Here is a 19,533-nt window from a genome sequence, read left to right on the forward strand (position 1 = left end):
TTTTTTTTTTCTGTTATTATCCTTTGAAGGGCTGGATTCGTGGAAAGATAATGTGTGAATTTGGTTTTGTCGTGGAATTCTTTGGTTTCTCCCTTTATGGAAATTTAGAGTTTGGCCTGGTATAGTAGCCTGGGCTGGCAAGATTTGTGCCATAAACAAGGCTTTTTACAGAGAGTTATGAAGACACAGGTAAAATATTTATGTTTATGGAGCATCCCCTATATTGATAGAGCAACGTCCCCATTCCTAAACAGCAGCTTCCTATTAAGTGTTTTATCAAACATTAAGGCTTTGAAAAAATTGACATGTGACATATCTCAGTGTTAGAGTGTTACATACCATGGATGAAGCACAGGGTTAAATTAAGAAGAAAAGTAGAAAGAAATGGTGATAATAAATGTTTTAATATATACATTTGTAATAAGGCAAGCAGAAACTAACCAAGTAGAAATAATTAAATATCTTAGATTAAACAATTCAACAACTGGTAATATATTAAAAGATTATCAAGAAAATGCTGAATACAAAACATAGAATGGAAAAGTGAGTCCCAAATGATGTAAACACATCTGAGAATATATGCATATTCATTATATATACACACAAGAGAAAATAAATAGTAAAACACACAGGGCAGAATAAACATTATTTACCCCTCGTAGAAAGCATAGCAGGTTTTCAAACTATTCCCATTTTTTAAAAAATTAAGTTAAAGTAGCTACATCTCCAACCCAATTGAAACAAAGCACATCGAGTCTCTTTCAGGGAATTCTATTTGCTGTACTATGCTTCAAACAGCATTATATATTGAATTGTTCTTAAGCTTTATGCAAGAATATAAAACAAACATATATAGTAAATTTAAGAATGCTTAACAAGATTCAAAATCAATAGTCATAATAGTATTGTGGAAAATATACAGCAAGGTCTGTGCGATCTGTAAGTGTTTTAAATTATAAATACAATGCTGTTGTGTAAAACATGTCTTTATGGTATACAAAATTAAGCATTTGAACCATCCTTTCTGTCTTAGTTGCTGTTCTCTTGCTATAGAGAGGCACTATGACCAAAATATAACAGAAAGCATTTATGGAGTCTTTGCTTACAGATTCAGAGGATGAGTTCATGATCCCCATGAAAACATAGCAGTAGACCAGCAGACATGGTACTACAACACAGAGCTAACATGATCTACAAGTTTTAGACTGTTAGAAAAAATAAAACTGGGACTGGCATGAGCTTTTAAAGTCTCAAAGCCCACCAGCAGTGACATATATCATCCATGAGGTCATACCTACATTTCTGAATACTTTCCAAACAGTTCCCTTGAATGAGAACAAAATATTCCAATATATGTGCCTTCTGTACTCAAACCACCATATTTTTTAAATATTTTACTTCATCCTTTAGATGGAGAATTTAAATTTAGCATTCTTGTCACTATCTATAAATTGTACTGGTGTTTTTCACTCTTAAACTCAACATTTTGCTCTGTGCCTAGATATTTTTCAAGTTCCAACCTTATAATGCATATTGATTTGTGTTCTGAGCAAGGGAATTTGAACAAAGGCCAGATATACTGTGATGAACCATGCTCACTAGAAAAAAATTGAAGGGTCTTGGGTTTAGGTTACAAGTTTTCTGGGATCCTAAAAAAATTGGGTTTCCCTCAGAAATAGGTCTTTTAGTCAGCATCCACAATTTCTTCACCCCATCCACATTTCTTCTTAAAAATATTATTCTAATATATGTACATGTGTGTGTGTGTGTGAGAGAGAGAGAGAGGGAGAGAAAGAGAGAGAGAAAAAGAGAGAGAGAGAGAGAGAGAGAGAGAGAGAGAGAGAGAGAGAGAGAGAGGCAGGGGAGGGAGGGAGAACATGTCAAGATGCTCAAAGGATTTTGGATTCCCTTAGAACTAAGAAACAAATTCAAAACTAATGTGTTTTCTTAATACCTGACTCTCATAAACATTACAGATTCCATTTATTTGCAAACTTCTCTCCAAAGAGCATTCAAAGATTATCAAGTGACATCAGGAAATCAAAGAAATCCTGAGGAATGAAAATCTGGGTATTTATTTTTTTGATAACTTAATTATTAGTGTCAACTTTAGTGTTGTTTCAAGAAGTGAGATAAAGCCTTTTTCCCTTACTCCCATTGGTTCTGTGCTATCCCAAGAAATGCTTGATTTACACAGTACTTCTGTCTTTCTACTAGATCCAAAACGTGATGTGGTGCCTCTAAATTTGACCAAAATTCAGAGAAGTACAGATGCTAAGGAGACACACCTGAACCCACAGTAGCTGCCTAATTAAGCAAATATGTCTAGTTTCTGGGTGAAGGAGATATGTTGTATTAGAAAGGAAACTAGCTTGGATTTCAGCAGGAGTAAGGAGTTGATTTAAAAAAAAAAAACAAAAAACAAAAAAAAAAAACAAAAAAACAAAAACCAAAAACCCATGACTCTGAACACTTAAAGGGCTGTTGAATTGCTGCAATTCATCAGTAAACCCTAAATATCAAGTCACTCAGACAGCTATGGAGACCAAATACAAGGGCCTGAGCATCCTCATGAGGAGGCTTTTCATTTTTTAAAGAGTTCTGAACTCCAGGAAGGTGCACAGAAAGGCATACACTTTGATGGAGCGATTTGTGGGACCCTGGGCCTGTTCTACTGTACCTGCTTGAATCCACTCACTCTGGTCTGGCCATGAGCTTTCTTACTCGTGTGTACTGGGCATACACAAGCCTACCTTGTTGCCCATGTATGCATCCTCCTATGATCACAACTGGTGTTAGTTGTGGATATCAGTTCTTGCAATAGGACACTTCTCAGGTAAAGCAGGCATTTTTCCTTTGCTATAGAAAAGATGTTCAGGAAGAGACAGTTAAACTGAAGTTGGGATTGATGAAAGAGAAAGATTAACACAAGTTTTTGGAAGCACATCTTTTGCTTTTGAGATGATGCTATAATTTAAATACATAGGGTAAATGAAAGTGAAGTTCTTAGCAAAAGAGTATCACACACAAGTGCCCAAGCCTGTGCTTGTTTGTTAATTGAGAGTCCAAATGTCCAAGAAACACTGAATTCCATGATTTTACTGGTTAACAACTTATATCTCATATCATTAATGAGAACCCTTTCCATCCTTATGTTTTCCTTTTTCAGTCATTGTCATATTACCATAGATCTGGGGTGCCTGGGAAGGAACTGTAATCTAATATAATAAAGGTTGAACTAGAAGACCATGGTGTGATTTTTTTTTTTTAGTATGAACATAATTTCTTGTAAACCTCCTAGGAAAATTTCAGGTACACACTAGGAAAGAGGAAATCATAAATGCTTAGACTTTAATCATATACTTATTAAGCAACTACTGCTGTTTTAAAATGATTAACTGTGTTTATGACATAATTTCTGTAAAAACTATGGCTAAAAGCAACTTGAGGAAGAAGCTATTACCTCTCAAAGTTCTAGAATACAGGTCTCAATGATGGAATTCATGGAATTCCGGAGTGCAAAAATCAGCAGTCAAAATCTAAAGCACACAATACAGATAGATGCTGCTCACTGGCTTGGTCACTATGGCTTGAAGAGTTTCGTTTGTCGCCCAGTACCACCTGGTCAGCAGTGGTACTTCCACCAGTAGACTCAACTGTGCCTTATCAGTTAACAATCAAGAAATGGAGGAATTAGAGAAAGGTCTGAGGAGCTGAAGGGGTTTTCAATCCATGGCAAAACAATAATATCAACCAATCAGGCACCCCAGAGCTCCCAGCAACTAAACTACCAACCAAAGGATAAACATGGAGGGACCCTTGGCTCCAGCTGCATATGTAGCAGAGGATGGCCTTGTCAGATATTTGTGGGAACAAACAAAGGCCCTGGGGAAGAGGGGGAAGGGAAAACCCACACCCCACCAGAGTTTTACCTATTCTCTGGTCTGTCAGGCATGGGAGGGCTGCTATCTACCTTCCACTCATCCCCAGGTGAGCATCTAAGCCTCTGCCCCACTCTTTGGGGGATGCCAAGCAGCAGCTCTACCTGGGATTCCTGGAGCTACTTTTCTAAAGCCACCAGGGTTATGTGAGAGAGGGATGAGGGAAGAGGTTCCCAACACTAACAAGAGTGAGTGGAGAGGATCTTTACTGGAGCACAGGAAGGTCTCCTTACAGGAAAGAAAGCCTGTCCCATCATCCAAGCCCAGTGGGCCTTGATGAGCAGAGACATTCTATGGTTTTAGAGCTTTATTGTAGAAAGGTAGGGGTAAAGAGAGAAGATAGAAAAGAGAGAGATGGGGGAAAGGCTAGAGAGAAAGAGAGTAAGAGGGAGAGAGGAGAGGAGAGAAGACAAAGAGAAAGGAAAGAGGAGAGAGAAGTGAGAGGTGAGAGGACAAAGGAGTGAGAGGGAGAAGAGAGAAGACAAAGAGAGAGGAGAGAGGTTGAGAGTGAGGGGTAAGAAGTAAGAGAGAGACAAGAGAGCAAGCAGGGAGTGAACATCCCTTTTTATGGTCTTTACTGTTGCTAGGCAACTGGAGGGGAGTTTAGCCTGAAGGTCAGAAGCTTGGGCCATTGCCTACATAACTTCTAGCCTTGCTTCTCTTGTGGCGGCTGTGGGGGTGGTAACTTAGGCAGGAGCCAGAGTTCCAGGAGCATAAGGGAATGCCTACCTTGTCATGAAGGTGAATTATCACCCTTTGGGGTTCAGAGCTCAGCTCAACTGGAGACCAGTCTACAATTCCCCACAAGACATCAATGGGAGGAGAGACCCTTGGTCCTGTAAAGGCTAGATGCTCCAGTGTAGGGGAATGCCAGGGCAGAGATGTGGGAGTGGGTGAGTGGGTGTGCACCCTCATAAAAGCAGGGAGAGGGAGGATGGGATAGGGGCTTCCTGGATGGGAAACCAGGAAAGAGGATAACATTTGAAATGTAAATAAAGAAAAATCCAATAAAAAGAGAAGACAATTTCCCAAAGATTTGTCTATAATCAATTTGATGGAAAAATTTTCTCAATAAATGTTTTTGTTTTTTTTTCCTCCGAAGACTCAAGCTTGGCTTAAGTTCACACACACACACCGAGGAAACTGTGTAACAGTCAAATGACTCAAATGTATTTCAATTTGACACACACAAAGGGAACCATATAAAAGTGAGATTGTCTCTCTGTTAGAAAGCCTGCCATCACATACTGAATTTCTTCACTCTCAGTTCCACAGAGTTCCCCAGACTCCCGTGGGAGGAGTTCCTTTGCTTTCCAGGTCAAGTCTTTTGAGACTTGCCTCACACTGGACCTCACTGGTTAAACTGTTAAAATCCCTTATGCTGCTGCATCAGCTCTAATAAAACTTCCTCATGGGGTTCCTTTTGACAATTCATAACTTCTTCCTCCAGGAAAGCAGGCTAAGGTACTTGGTTTAAGCCAAACCCCTAAAATCTGATGACACTGAAAACAACCACTATTCCACATTGAGAACAGTGAAGGCAGCAAGCACCATGAGACAGCAATGAACAATGATGAAAGTCTACGATGTCCAGTGGCTGAAATAGTTCCAGAAAGTTGCCTGTCACTGCTGGTTCCAGCTACCAACTATGAAATCTCAGACCAGTTAATATAAATGGATCTGTACATGGCATTTTCTAAATTACATACAAAATGATCAATGAAAATGTCTATTGCTAACAATAAATGAAAATGCCTTAGATCAAGTAAGGAATAAATTGCAGAAATTTAGTACTTACAGTCGCAGAGACTGATACATATAAGATCAAGGTAATGGGTTTAATTTTGCGGTGTGAGCTTATTTTCTTTTGAAAATGCATTTTATTGCTATTCAATAGTCAATTTGGCAAACAAACTCCTTAGAGCTATTTTATCAGGACACTAATCATGTTTATTAAAGTGTAGTACCTAGAGCACTGTCTAATCTCTTAATGCTATTACAGTAGGTTTTGGTTTCAATGTATGAAATTTGGAATACAAATGTTCAGTCAATAGCCCTTATCTTTAATGCTTTTCCCTCATTTGCCAAGGGATATGACTAAAGATAGTCAAAAGGAAATGTGTGTGATGCTTCATGAAGAATTTCATATTCAAGACTTGTTAAAAAATATCATGTCCTGTCAATGTCCTTCCCAGGCCCCATTTTTCATTGGTTATTTCTTTTTACCTCAGATTTAAATTGTAGTATTTATTCATTCATAAAGTGTCTGGTAAAGTTTTAATATCCACATATCATTAAATATTATAAATGTATATATTCTAAAGAAAAGGATTTTAATTTACATGACTAGAATATGATATAGGTTGTTATAAAATCATACCACCTTTCATAAATCTATGATTATTTAACTTAATCCATCTGAAATGACTTTCACTAAATAAATATGTGACCTTTTGATGTGATTTCCAGCATTTCATACCTGCCAGCTCTAATTTTTCCAATGAAAATAATTTTATAGACATTAATAGAGCTATGCATAATCACTGCCTAAGTCCATTCTCTTTGAGCCTTGTTTTTGCCAGTTTAAAAAATGTACTTAGATGTTTTTGTATTACATGACTTTCACTTGATCCTTATGTTTAATAATCTATCTTTAGTGTTCTACATCGTTGGTTGTTTTTATTAACTCTAAGGCAATATTGAAGTTCTCATTCACCAAATGAATGTTGTGTATAAATGTATGCTGCCCTAAGAACTAATGTTCTAGGCAATACTAATTCACTAACTTTAGAATTCTGAGTGAATTTGCCTATGATATGTGAACAAGAGACCAGGGGTAATCAGAGAGAGATGGAAGTGAATATACTTCTTCCATAAAGCCATATGAGGCTTGCCTACCGCTTATTCTTCACGTTGAATTCTTTTCAAAAGGCTCATAAATACAACATAGTGACTTTCAGGACTTGAGTTTTGGTCTCTAATCATACAGTTTGTGAAACTGAAATAAAGGGCTTATTGATATTCTAGAAAGTTAGAACTAAGAGAATATACTACCATGCCTAACAGTTCATGAAAGCATACAATGGTAGTTTCTTTAAACAAGGAATGGATCACCCTGGGACATGTCTCATGAAATTTCTATTTAAGCAGAGTAACTACAAGTAAAGGGATAATTATTCTTACCATGTTCATATGGTGGATTGTATTTCTTGACTTACGTATGTGAGACATCTCTACATCTCTGAAATGAAGCCTAGTTGATTGAAGTGCAAAATCTTTTTTGATCTATTATTGGATTTTTTTGGCAAGTATTTTTTGAGTAGTTAAGACAAATTGCTATATTTTTTTTCTCTTTTGACTGGTTCTTGGTGTGGTATAGGTATCAGTGTAAATGTGGCCTTCGAAAAATTAGGCAGTTTCTTATATGAACACACAGAAACTGTAACACTATTTCAAGAGACTGCATAGGTCTAAAGCAGAGAGGATCCAGCACTAAGAGGCAAACTTGTCAGGAGTACTCAGACCTATATCCCATAGCCTATCTCCAGCAGACATGCACTATAATATAAAAATTAATTGTCTGCAAGAGACAGATAGAGAAGGTGTGGAGTTTTGTATGTAGGTAGCTTGAAGGGTGTGGTAGGAGATGAGAGAGGGAGAATGATCAGAATATAATTCTATACGAAAAAAAATATACTAGGAAACAAAAGGGTAACTGGAACACAAATGAATTTAAATCACTTAATGAGTGATCTAATAGATATCCCAGGGTCATAGTGAGGCATATTTGATAGCTCATTGCCTGTGACATATGAAACGTAAACATAACACTGGAAAGCAAAATGTGCCTACAGAAAAACTGCAGTGGGACTTAGCAAGTGCAAGGAACTGCAGCCTATAACAGCAAGTTCCCTCTCGCTAAGACTAAGGACTCTCTTGATTATTTGTCTCAACCGGCTCCATTCCAATGAAGCAATCAATGGGTAAGAAATTAAAAAGATCCAGAGACAAATGTGGTAATACTGGCCATGATCCAACCAGTTAATGTGGATGAAGCACATATTGTTGCAGGCTAGAACAGAAGAAAAGTGGTATTTATCAAGATTGAAGTTTAGATAGTCATTTGATAAACAAGTATTTATATTGTGATTCTATTTTAGCCCTGAAATGCAAGTAGAATTTTGAATACAGAGGAAAGTCTATTGATCAGTTTCTGCTCTGTGATCAAGCGGAAGTAAGAAAATATAATTATTAAAATGAAGAATGACTAAGTACATTTGAGGAAATAGGGAAGGAATATAGGAGGGGGATTTATAAGGTTGGGCCTGGGTGGAGCGGAGGGATAGGGGACTGTAATCAAGATATAAAGTACATAAATAAATTAACTAAGGAAGACAAATGAAGAATGCGTGGAAATTGATCTATTTTAACTTCACATACTGTAGAGAATGATCACATGTCATTTAGAAATTTTATTACTTTTCATTTCTAAATTGTCCTGTCATGTTTTATCATATATACTACTACTTTTGAAAACAAAACAAAACTTAGTCTCACTTGTAATGAATTCCTTAAAGATAAATTATAAAATTTTCCCACTTAGTTCTCATACTCTCCGTTTTAATGTTGGTTTTGTAAACTGTCTGTAATAATCTTTTAATTATTACTATTAAACATAGCTAGTCAGTGTAATATTATTCTGAGTACCCTGAAGATATTTATGTTTGATTCCTCTCAATATTCCCCTTTATCACAAAGATGTGTACATACAATGTCCCTCCCTACACATGGCAGTAGAATGTATACATGCTAGAACTCTGCCCCAGCAAACTATTTATTAGAATGCTCAAGTTGTCTTTGCTATTCTTGGTTTCTCATTAAACACTAAAAATGACTGACTTAGCGATATTCTGAGGTGGATCTTTCTCATTTCTCCTTTTCTATGGTGATTTCACTTGCACTGTTCTGAGCCATTGCTTGTACCGGTATACCAGAGCATTCTGACTTAATCACAATTCATACACATCTCTGCCCAAATGATTTACTTTGAAAATGAATTTCTAGTGAAATTTTAAGTATGTACTATTTTGCATTTGATATCAACTTATAGTGAGGTTTTCAGGGATCCTGATTAATGTTTAATAATAAAGATACCCAGACATCTATATAGTATAAGGGTGATGGCCTTTTGCTTGGAAGTCTCTCAGCTAGGCAACTCCTCAGTTAGCCAACTTCTCTGCCATTGCATCCCTCCATATGGTTCCCATGGCCTACTTCCCATCTCTATCCTGTCTCCCTTTTATCTTCCTTCTGTGTCTGTCTGCATCTCAATCTGCCTGCTCATTCTGATAGTTCTTTCTGTCTCTGCTTCAGCAGACAGAACTTTATTTAACAAAAGCCACATTCCTTTCTCATACAAAAAAAAAAAGTTATAACATGGTGGGAAACCTTGCACTGCTGACTCACTGTGAGAGGATTCACAGCAGGTCTACACTCAGTTCATATCTTAGTGTTGCCTTTTGGCCAGATTGAGGTCAACTCTACCTTCTGTGACCTTCAGTGCCCTCATCCATTCAGCTTGATTTTTCCTTTTTTTGGATAATTAAGCAAATGACAAATTTTACAAACAGAAAGCAGGTAATGGATCATAGAAATGACAATACCTAACATGTCCTACCAGCACAGCAATTAAGACCTTATCGCCACTTGATATGTGTGTAGCTGCAGATCATCTCTACATAATTTACTTCCACTTAAACCTGTCATAGCAGTAAGGTTTCAAACATCACTTTGACTAATTTGAAGTAGAAGTAGATTGAACAGAATATTGACATCAAGGCTCCAAGTTTCAAGAGGATTTGAAGAACTTTTTTTTGTCCTACATTTCCAGATAACAGAACAACATCCAGAATTCTCTCTCAACCTTCATCTCCAATGTTGCAGTTATATTTTAGAGAGAAGTAATCTATCACACTTTGGAAAGTTAAATTTAATTTATATATACTCAAGAGAAATATTTTTAAACATTTACTTTTCTGAATTTATATGTAAACATTATGTGTATATTAAATAAAGAATTATTTCACTGATGACATGTATTATTAAAGAGCTTCAGTACAGTAGTATAAAATGCATTTAATGATTATGTTCTGTAGTTCTGAAAATTCTAATAAAAGGCATGTAGTCTCTAAAATGTGATTAACCTAAAAGTAATGTTATTTTTCAATAAATGATATAGCACTTTTAGAAATGTATAAGCATTCTATTATAAAAATTAGGACTTTTTTTCCTAATCTAGTGTAATTGTAAAGTATCAGGGTTCAGGTTAGAGACTAAAAAACTAAAAAATAAGAGTCGGACATATTTATCTATTTCTGGTAGCAGGGATTTAATCTCAAGACCAACAAAAGCTATACAAATATGTATTTACAGAGATACATTACCAATTCTTAATTGATTTTATTTTATAATAGCCATTTCATAAATTGCTTACTTTATTATAGAACATATTAAAGAGCACCTACAATCTCATCCAGAAACTCACCATACCATGTTTTAAATGTATAGCAAAGTGGGGGAGGGATTACCTAGTCTCCCTGGGTTTCTCTGTAGGGCAGTAGTCTCATGTGGCATGCATCCAACAGGCAGAAACTGCCCTTAATATTTTCTGGAATTATTAATAGCATTGATACTGGATAAGGACAAGTCTTTTCCAATTCTATGTGACTGAACTGGGAAGGCTTGGCCATTTATTTCCATGGGGCTGACACACAAAAGTCATTGATGTGGCTGTGTCCATGTCAATTATATATTCAGATATTCTGCTCATCATATTACTATAAACCAGTAAGAGCTTGATACATCAACCATTTTGTTCAGACAATGATAATGGTTCCCATTAAAATGTGATAATATTAAAAACAGAGAGCAACAGAAAAATTAAATGAAATGTTAAAAAAAATGGGTTAAAGATGAAACAATCATTCGTTAGTTAGAAAAGTAAAGTCAGAAGTTACACCCAGAAAGCCTAACCAACATTACTGGCTGTGCATAAACTGAACAGTGATGACAATATTAGAAATGCCAAAGTGGATGGAAGAAAAACTATTATGAGGGATCAATGCTTCCCAAGAACTGCAGGCAACTAAAGAATACTTGGAGTAAGAAAAGGAGTCTTCCCCAGGGAAGAGCACAGCAATGGCTTATCAAATGCCAAATGGTCAGTCCGGAAACATGCATGTGAGCAAAGTGTATAGAGTAAGCACACAACCCCCCCACCCACACACACACGTGTGTATGTGTAGCTACACATATAAACATGTAACAAAAATTAATTAAAAAATGAGGAAGCCATGAATTTGAACCAGATCACAAAGAGTATATGGAATAGAATGGAGGGAGAATGGGGAAGGGAAAAGTGCTATATCTATAATATATTCTCAAAAATAAATATTCAAAAAGAATAAAACAATAAAAATCAGTTATTTAAAAATTTTCAGGTACATCTTCAAGATTTTTTAACAAAGTATAAGCACATTATTACTAGGTTTTTAATATTTCTTATATGAGTTAAAGTTAGTGTAAGTTTACTCTTTACAGAGTTTAGTAAATTTTGAATATAATTAGAGTAAATAATATTTAAAGTCACTGTAACTCTTTCCATGGGTGTTTTGTTCCCAATTCTAAGAAGGGGCACAGTGTCCACACTTTGGTCTTCATTCTTCTTGAGTTTCATATGTTTAGCAAATTGTATCTTATATCTTGGGTATCCTAAGTTTTGGGCTAATATCCACTTATCAGTGAATACATACTGTGTGAGTTCTGTGATGAAAGGATGGACCATCTAGAGACTGCCATATCCAGGGATCCATCCCATAATCAGCTTCCAAACGCTGACACCATTGCATACACTAGCAAGATTTTGCTGAAAGGACCCAGATATAGCTGTCTCTTGTGAGACTATGCCGGGGCCTAGCAAACACAGAAGTGGATGCTCACAGTCAGCTATTGGATGGATCACAGGGCTCCCAATGGAGAAGCTAGAGAAAGTACCCAAGGAGCTAAAGGGATCTGCAACCCTATAGTTGGAACAACAATATGAACTAACCAGTACCCCGGAGCTCTTGTCTCTAGCTGCATATGTATCAAAAGATGGCCTAGTCGGCCATCACTGGAAAGAGAGGCCAATTGGACTTGCAAACTTTATATGCCCCAGTACAGGGGAATGCCAGGGCCAAAAGAATGGGAATGGGTGGGTAGGGAAGTGGGGGGGGGGAATGGGGGACTTTTGGGATAGCATTGGAAATGTAATTGAGGAAAATACGTAATAAAAAAATAAATAAATAAAAATATTTAAAGTCACTGAAAATTTCTTTTATATAATTGAGGAAATAGGTATTTTGCCTATGTGATGTAATAATATGTTTACCTGAATGTTATATTCTGTATCTTAAATTTGCACAAAGCCACCTGTAGCACTTCTGAGAGATGGTGGGAACACTAATGGGTGGGACTTGTTTGGAGATAGAAGCAGGCAGGCACAGTAAAGAGTCATTTCATTATGTTGTCTGTTCTCATCCCCTGCGACAGATGACAGAAACTTTCCTTCTCCAGGAGCTCCTGAATCAGCAGTGACTGCAATAATGACTGTAGTGATCAGGGATGAAATTGCTGAAATGGGAACTACCATAAACCTTTAACCTCTGCAATCTTTTATTTGGGGAATTTTGTCGCAATGATTGAAAGCAAAACCGGGGTAACACAGTCCTTGAAATCAGTTACAAGAATATAGAACCAGGAGGGATATCCCCCTTTGAGTAACTTTTCATTCATTATCTTACAATTAAGCTATCACCTGCTTTTGTAACCGTAAATACCCACTTACACGTAACTGTTAATCATGCTTCCAGATAGTTTCTTAATCATTTATTTTTGTATTTCAGTAAAGAAAAGTTTTTCTTCAGTCAACTATCAAAAGTTTAAAACATATTTTTAGATGAAATTTGACTTTGATATAGTTTGCCCATGTGTGTCTGTAGTGCCGAGTGAAAGAACTTGCATCCATTTATAGCCATTATTTGTAAATGACATTAAAGCATTAGTCAGAGCTGATGGTACTTTAGCTACTAATCTAACTCTCGCTATTTTGGCCAGCTGTAACAGGATAATCTGTTCTTCTCTGTAATACTCATTTGCCACTTAAAAGGAGCAGGGTGTTCTTGTCCATCTATTCAAATAATAGTTGTAGAAAACAGTCCTTAAACTGATTATAGTTCAGGGTTCTCTTTGTCCCCAATTGCTCCAGAATAATTTCCCACATTTTGATTTACAATGACTTAAAACACTACAGAACATGATGGCACTGTGTTCTTTGAAAATCTAAGGGAACAGAGTATATATTACATATGTAGGCTAAGATTAAACATGGTAAATTAATAAAGATATCACACACTATAAATATTGATATTTAAGCTAATACATCCTTAAAAAGTATTTATTAATAATGATAAACATTAGTATTTATCTATTATAGTTTGTTACACTCACTCCAGGAAGTCAGTTAAGCTACATAAGGAATAATTTGGGTCCAGAATGTCCAAAGCTTCAGTCATTAGAGATTTGATGCCAAAGTGACACTACAGTCATTTCTTGGAAACTGTAAGATATGACCCTGATTTACTAGTTGATCATAAGCTAATGATCTGAAGAGGGATGTAGGCTTAGATTTTTTTCAAAGCATACTTGTTTAAGGTTCTTAAACACTTCAAACTCCTTTCTAACCCACTGAACAGAAGTAGAAGGAAAAGAATGGTAATAAGAAAAGGGAGATTTGGACCTCTCTAGAAGTGGCTCATTGGGGTAATTCCACCTCTTGTTGTCAGTATAGCAGTCAAGTTCAAAAGCAAATACCAAGTAGGAATCAGTAGCAATGGTACTCTTCAGCAAAAACTGCAAGGCTCACCAATCTGGCACAAGTCAGCAGAAGTGGCCTGAATCAGCAGGAATACCACAAGAAGTTCTTTGGGGTGTTTTTTTTTCTGTGAAGTGAAGAAGAGCAAAGACTAGTAAAGACCAGCAAAACCCAGCAAAGACCAGAAAAGAAACAAGACCAGGGAAGACCAGCGATGAATTTCACAGTATAGCAATGCAAGAACACCCTCTTACTTTTTGTAGGGTCTGATTTATATTCCTTCTAAATTAATACACTCTCTCAGGTGTTTGTTTTCAGCAAAACATGCCTCTCCCATGACAGCTTCCAGAAAAAATTGAGTTGTTAAAGAAACCAGAAATTTACATTCAGAAGAAGGTAGGGACCTTTCCACTCTTGTATGCATGGCCTTCCTGCAGAGGCTCAAAAGCAGGTCTAAGTTTACCTAAAGAATGGGAACTTGTAATTGTGAACCATGGTCAGCATTTCCTTTTGAAGTGAATTATCTTGTGTGTCCCATTTAGAAAGTGAAATCATAGCATCAGAGGATTGAAATAATTGATCAAAGAATGATGACAGTGGCCCATTCTCCCTATAGACTAATGAGGGAAATCAGATGCTAATGATGTTCTGCTATTCAGTTTGTAAACACAGTGGTGCTCTAGACCACTGTGCTAATTTGAACACCCTTGACCAATAAGGAATGGTTTTCTTAGGAGGTGTGGCCTTGCTGGAGATGGTGTGTCTTTGTGGGAATGAGCTTTGGAGGTTTCTCCTATTCTCAGGCTCCATCCAATGCGGAGAACTGCAACCTCCTAGCTGTGTGAGGATGCCAGGCTTCTCCTGTCTGCACTTGGATCAAGATGTAGAAGACTCAGTTCCTTCACCACTCCCACGTCAGCTTGCATGCTGCCATGCTTCCTGTTATGATAACAATACACTGAACATCTGAACTGTAATCCAGCCCCAATTAATGTCCTTTATCAGAGTTACCTTGGTCATGATGTTTCTTTATAGAAATAAATGCCAAATTAAGACAGCCACATCATTTGAATTTTTTCTCATTTTCGTAGCTCATATGTTCTGATAAAACACTTTGTACTACTTATTTGTGATCTCAGAGATTGGGGAGGATACTTATTGGGTAGACAATATTTTCAGGTTTGCATCCTTATGGACTCTGTTTCATAGACTATTCATGCCCTTAAGGATTCTGTATGAGGCATGTGACTTCTGTCTGTAGGATATACCTAATTGTTCCAGACTTCACCCAAGAAAGCCAATGTGACAATAATTTCTTCTAGAAGATTTTTCATTTCCCGGTAATTAGGTTCAGTTTAGTTTAAATAAAGTGCATATGTCTATGTTATTTTGCATATCATGTGCAATGACTATTTGTGTAGGAACTAAGTAATAGATATACTAATATATAAAATATATAACTTGATAATTATACTTAATAACTTTCTACTTGCTATACACTTATCTATTTTATATAAAACAATTTATATTCCATATATTACAAATAATAAGGAAACATAAACTTAGTGATGAGTATTTGCTAGGATTTTATCTTTATATATATGCACTTATTTGCCTAATTACATTTTAATTCCATAATTATATACAATTTTTTAATATTATGTAATTAATATTTAATTTAGAATTATACTTCCTCTTTAAATGGCACAATACCTTTCACTGATTCTGACATAATGACTATTTCATAGGTAAACATTATTTCTCTTTATTCATATTTAAATAAATAGTAAATAATTATTTACCTATAAATCAGAAACATTGTTATGATTTCACTTTTGTCATAGCTGTTTTTCTCTTACAATGAAAACAGTCTAAAGGAAGGCAACTTACAGATGGAAATCTTTATTTGTGGCTTATAGTCTCAGAGAGTTAGAGTCCATGACCATCATAGCTGTGAAAAAAGCAAGCAGGCAAGAATCCAATGATGATTTGGAACAAAAGTAAGGAGCTGACTGGAAGTCGTGTCAGTATTTTGTGATGTCAAAGACTGTCCATAAAGAAACACCTCTTCTGACAAGGCACAGCTACTAATCCTTTCTGAATAGTTCCACTAACTTAGGGCTAAACATAATACCTATTCTTAGTCAAATCACTACAATTTTCAAAATTTTCATCTAACATAATGCTACTTCCTAATACATATAAGATATTATATTGAAACTTAGGTATATAATTCTAAATTATTATCTTTATGGAAATAACTAATAAAATTTCATAAACATTTAAATTAATATGTTGGCATAATATGTGCAATGACTATTTGTGCAGGAACTAAGTAATAGATATACTAATATATAAAATATATAATTTTTGTATGAGATGTATGAGAATGTATGAGATGTATGAGAATAAGTTAATATACACTATATTATAATAAAATATCTGAAAGTCATGCAGAGCATGGATAATGCTGGAAGCTCTTAGACTCCTGACGACTTTAATGCTGGTCATATTATTAGAGTCAGCAGTTCACTACAATACAAAGAAGGTATTTGATAGGATTACATATTAGATGAATTGTATCATGTAAAATATATAGATACATTGTTTGTCATTCAGTCTCAGTGATTAGGAACCAAAACAAAGTCAATGTCAATGTGCCATCTTGACAAAAGCAGTAATTGCATCTGATCATATATCAGTTCATATAAATTTAAACAACTCGTACCATTCAGAGAGGGGAACATGATCCAGTATGGTGTGAGGGAAAATGACTGAAGTCCCTGAGAGTCAGCAGAAAGAATGGAACCATGGAACCTCAGGAGGTAGGAGGTTGGGAAGACCATATAGAATGCACAAGAGACCTGGGAGGTGAAAGAACCTCAAGACTCACGGGAGGAACCTTAAATGAAATGCCCTACATTGAGGAGAGGGAACTCATAGAGCCCATCTCCAGCAGAAAGACAGGACATCAAATGAGGGGGATGGTCATCCCACAGTCACATCACTGACCCATAATTGTTCCTGTCTGAAAGAACTGCAGGGATGTAAATGGAGCAGAGCTTGAGGAAGGTCCAGCAACAGGCCCAAACTGGGATCCAGCTCAAGGGGAGGTCCCAAGACCTGACATTATTACTAAGGCTATGGAGCGCTCACAAAAAGGAATCTATCATAACTGTCCTTTGGAAGACCCAACAAGCAGCTGAAAGAGTCAGATGCAGATATTTGTACCCAACCCATGGACAGAAGCTGCTGACCTCTGTGGTTGAACTAGGGAAAAGCTAGAAGAAGCTGAGGAGGAGGGCAGCCCTGTAAGAGGATCAGCAGTCTCAATTGACCTGGACCCCCGAAATCTCTCAGATTCTGGAATACCAACCAGGCTGCATACACCAGCTGATATGAGACCTTCAACACATATACAACAGAGGACTTCCAGGTCTGGGTTTAGTCAGAGAAGAGAATGAAGGTCCTAGGGAATTTAGAAGTCTGGTGGGGTAGAAGTGGGAGTAGGAACATCCTCATAGAGACAGAGCAGGTGGGGAGGAGATATGGGATGTGAAACAGTCATAGAGTAGACCAGGAAGAGAATAAAATCTGGAGTAAATAAATAAATTTTAAAAAGAATAATATTCACTGTATAAACTTACCAAAAAAGCAACTAAAGAAATAATTCTGCATATGATGTAGTATAGAAATTGGAAGGAAACATTTCAGTTTTATTTATTAGCCTTGTTAATAAAAATAATATATAAGTAAAGCTGTTGAAATATGAAAACCTGTGTTCATTACAAAATGGAAATGTTCTATAAGATAATATCTACTACCAATGGTATCTTAGTAAATATATCCATCAACTACTTTATTCTAATATTATTATACTTGGTTATATTAATTTTTAATTTCCTGAAAATGAATGTTTGGAAAAGAAAAGAATTTAAAATTGAATTAGCATTTCCTCAAGTCATGCAAATTTCCTCTAACATTTGCAGAGGACTTTGAATCTAGCAACATGGCTGCTCTGGCAAGGAATCCTATCCAAATAGGATAGGTCTTGGATTACAGAATTATCTAACTGGAATAGAGACATGCCCTTTGTATATATACTTCTAATTCCTAACAATGAAAATAATGTTAGTTTGAAGAAGGAAGCAACCAGGTTTGAAATGATATCCAATTGAGGAGCAAAGTGACAAATCAGAGGATGATTTGACAGAATTATTCAGAGATAACATACATCCAACTCAGAAGAGAAAAGCACAGGAATGACAGGCTGCTTAAGGCTAGAAGGAGAAAGAAAGGGGTATGGTGAGATATGGTGTGGTGTGGTGTGGTGTGGTGTGGTGTGGTGTGGTGTGGTGTGGTGTGGTGTGGTGTGGTGTGGTGTGGTGTGGTCTGTATATATAATTGTTTTACCGAGAAAGTTTTACATAGACAGGTTTCAGAGAAGACAAGCTAGACACAGGTGAAGGCAGAATGAGAAGAGAATGAGAAAGAGCCAAAAGATTAGAACATATTGTTAAAGTTAGTATGAGGCCAAGCAGAGCAATTTAGTCAGAAGCTGAGAAATGCCAATATGAATCCATCAGGTTGGACAGGAGTTTGAACCAGAACAATAGAGTTGTACAAGCCAGTCTGAAATTAGAAGGAGCTATAAAGAGTAGGTTGATTTAGCAGTATGTTCTGGAGGGTGAAATATTCTAGGCCTAAGTTAGTATAAAAGGCTGGAAGCTGAAGTCTTCAAGGTTTGTGCTTGCCGAAGATTAGATTGTGTAGAGGCAAGAAGCTTCTAGGTGAAGGCCTAGGAATAGTGAGATAGAAACAAAAACTCTGGCCTCAGGCTAAGCTACTTAAACATCACTTCATCAGAGGAAATAAAAGGAACATACAAGCAGTTACTACTTTCAAGAAAACTTGTTCTCCCTCTCCCAGCAACTATCAACTGCTGATATGTCCTCTGCTGTGTGTGGACCTAAACATCCATGTTCTCTCCTATACTAAGATTTTTTTTTTCTGGCCTGATCTTGCATGGGTGTTTCTTCATGAAGTTATGAAGTTCTATATGTTGTGAGAGTTGTATTGAAAGAATGCCAATGTTCAAAACTTAACTCATTATATTAAGTTCTCAAAAACTTATGTAAACAATAAAATAAAATATGCTGCAACAAAATCTACAAGTTTAGACAAATGAAAAATCAAAAGCCTAGGTACCCATAGCTGATGTGAAAAAGAGAGCAAAAATACAGTAGTGAGTTGTGAATGGTTCTACCGTAAGATAGGTAATATATTCACTCAACCTTTCCGAAGTGTTATAAAATGGTCCATTATTATACTACATATATAGACAAAACAGATGTCCATATAATTCATATGGATCATTTAAAGTTATTAAAGCTTAAGAAGTAAACAGAACTTCAGTATTTACACTTGCACTTTAGATAATATGGGTTTACCCCAAGACACTAATGGACTTAATGTTCAACAAAATTATTTGGAAATCTATGGTATGGCCCATTATGTAACACAGCTATACCTAAAATTTAGGATAAAGGCTGATGGAGTCTGATTCTATAATACCTCCAGAATACTACTCTCTATTTTGCTTGCCCATCAAAGAAAATCATATAGAATATCCCTGATATGTGGAAAGCCGTGCAGCGAGCAATCGCTGTGGAGAGCCGTGCT

The sequence above is a fragment of the Mus caroli genome, chromosome 14 (genome assembly GCF_900094665.2).
Source record: "Mus caroli chromosome 14, CAROLI_EIJ_v1.1, whole genome shotgun sequence".
NCBI lineage: Eukaryota > Metazoa > Chordata > Mammalia > Rodentia > Muridae > Mus > Mus caroli.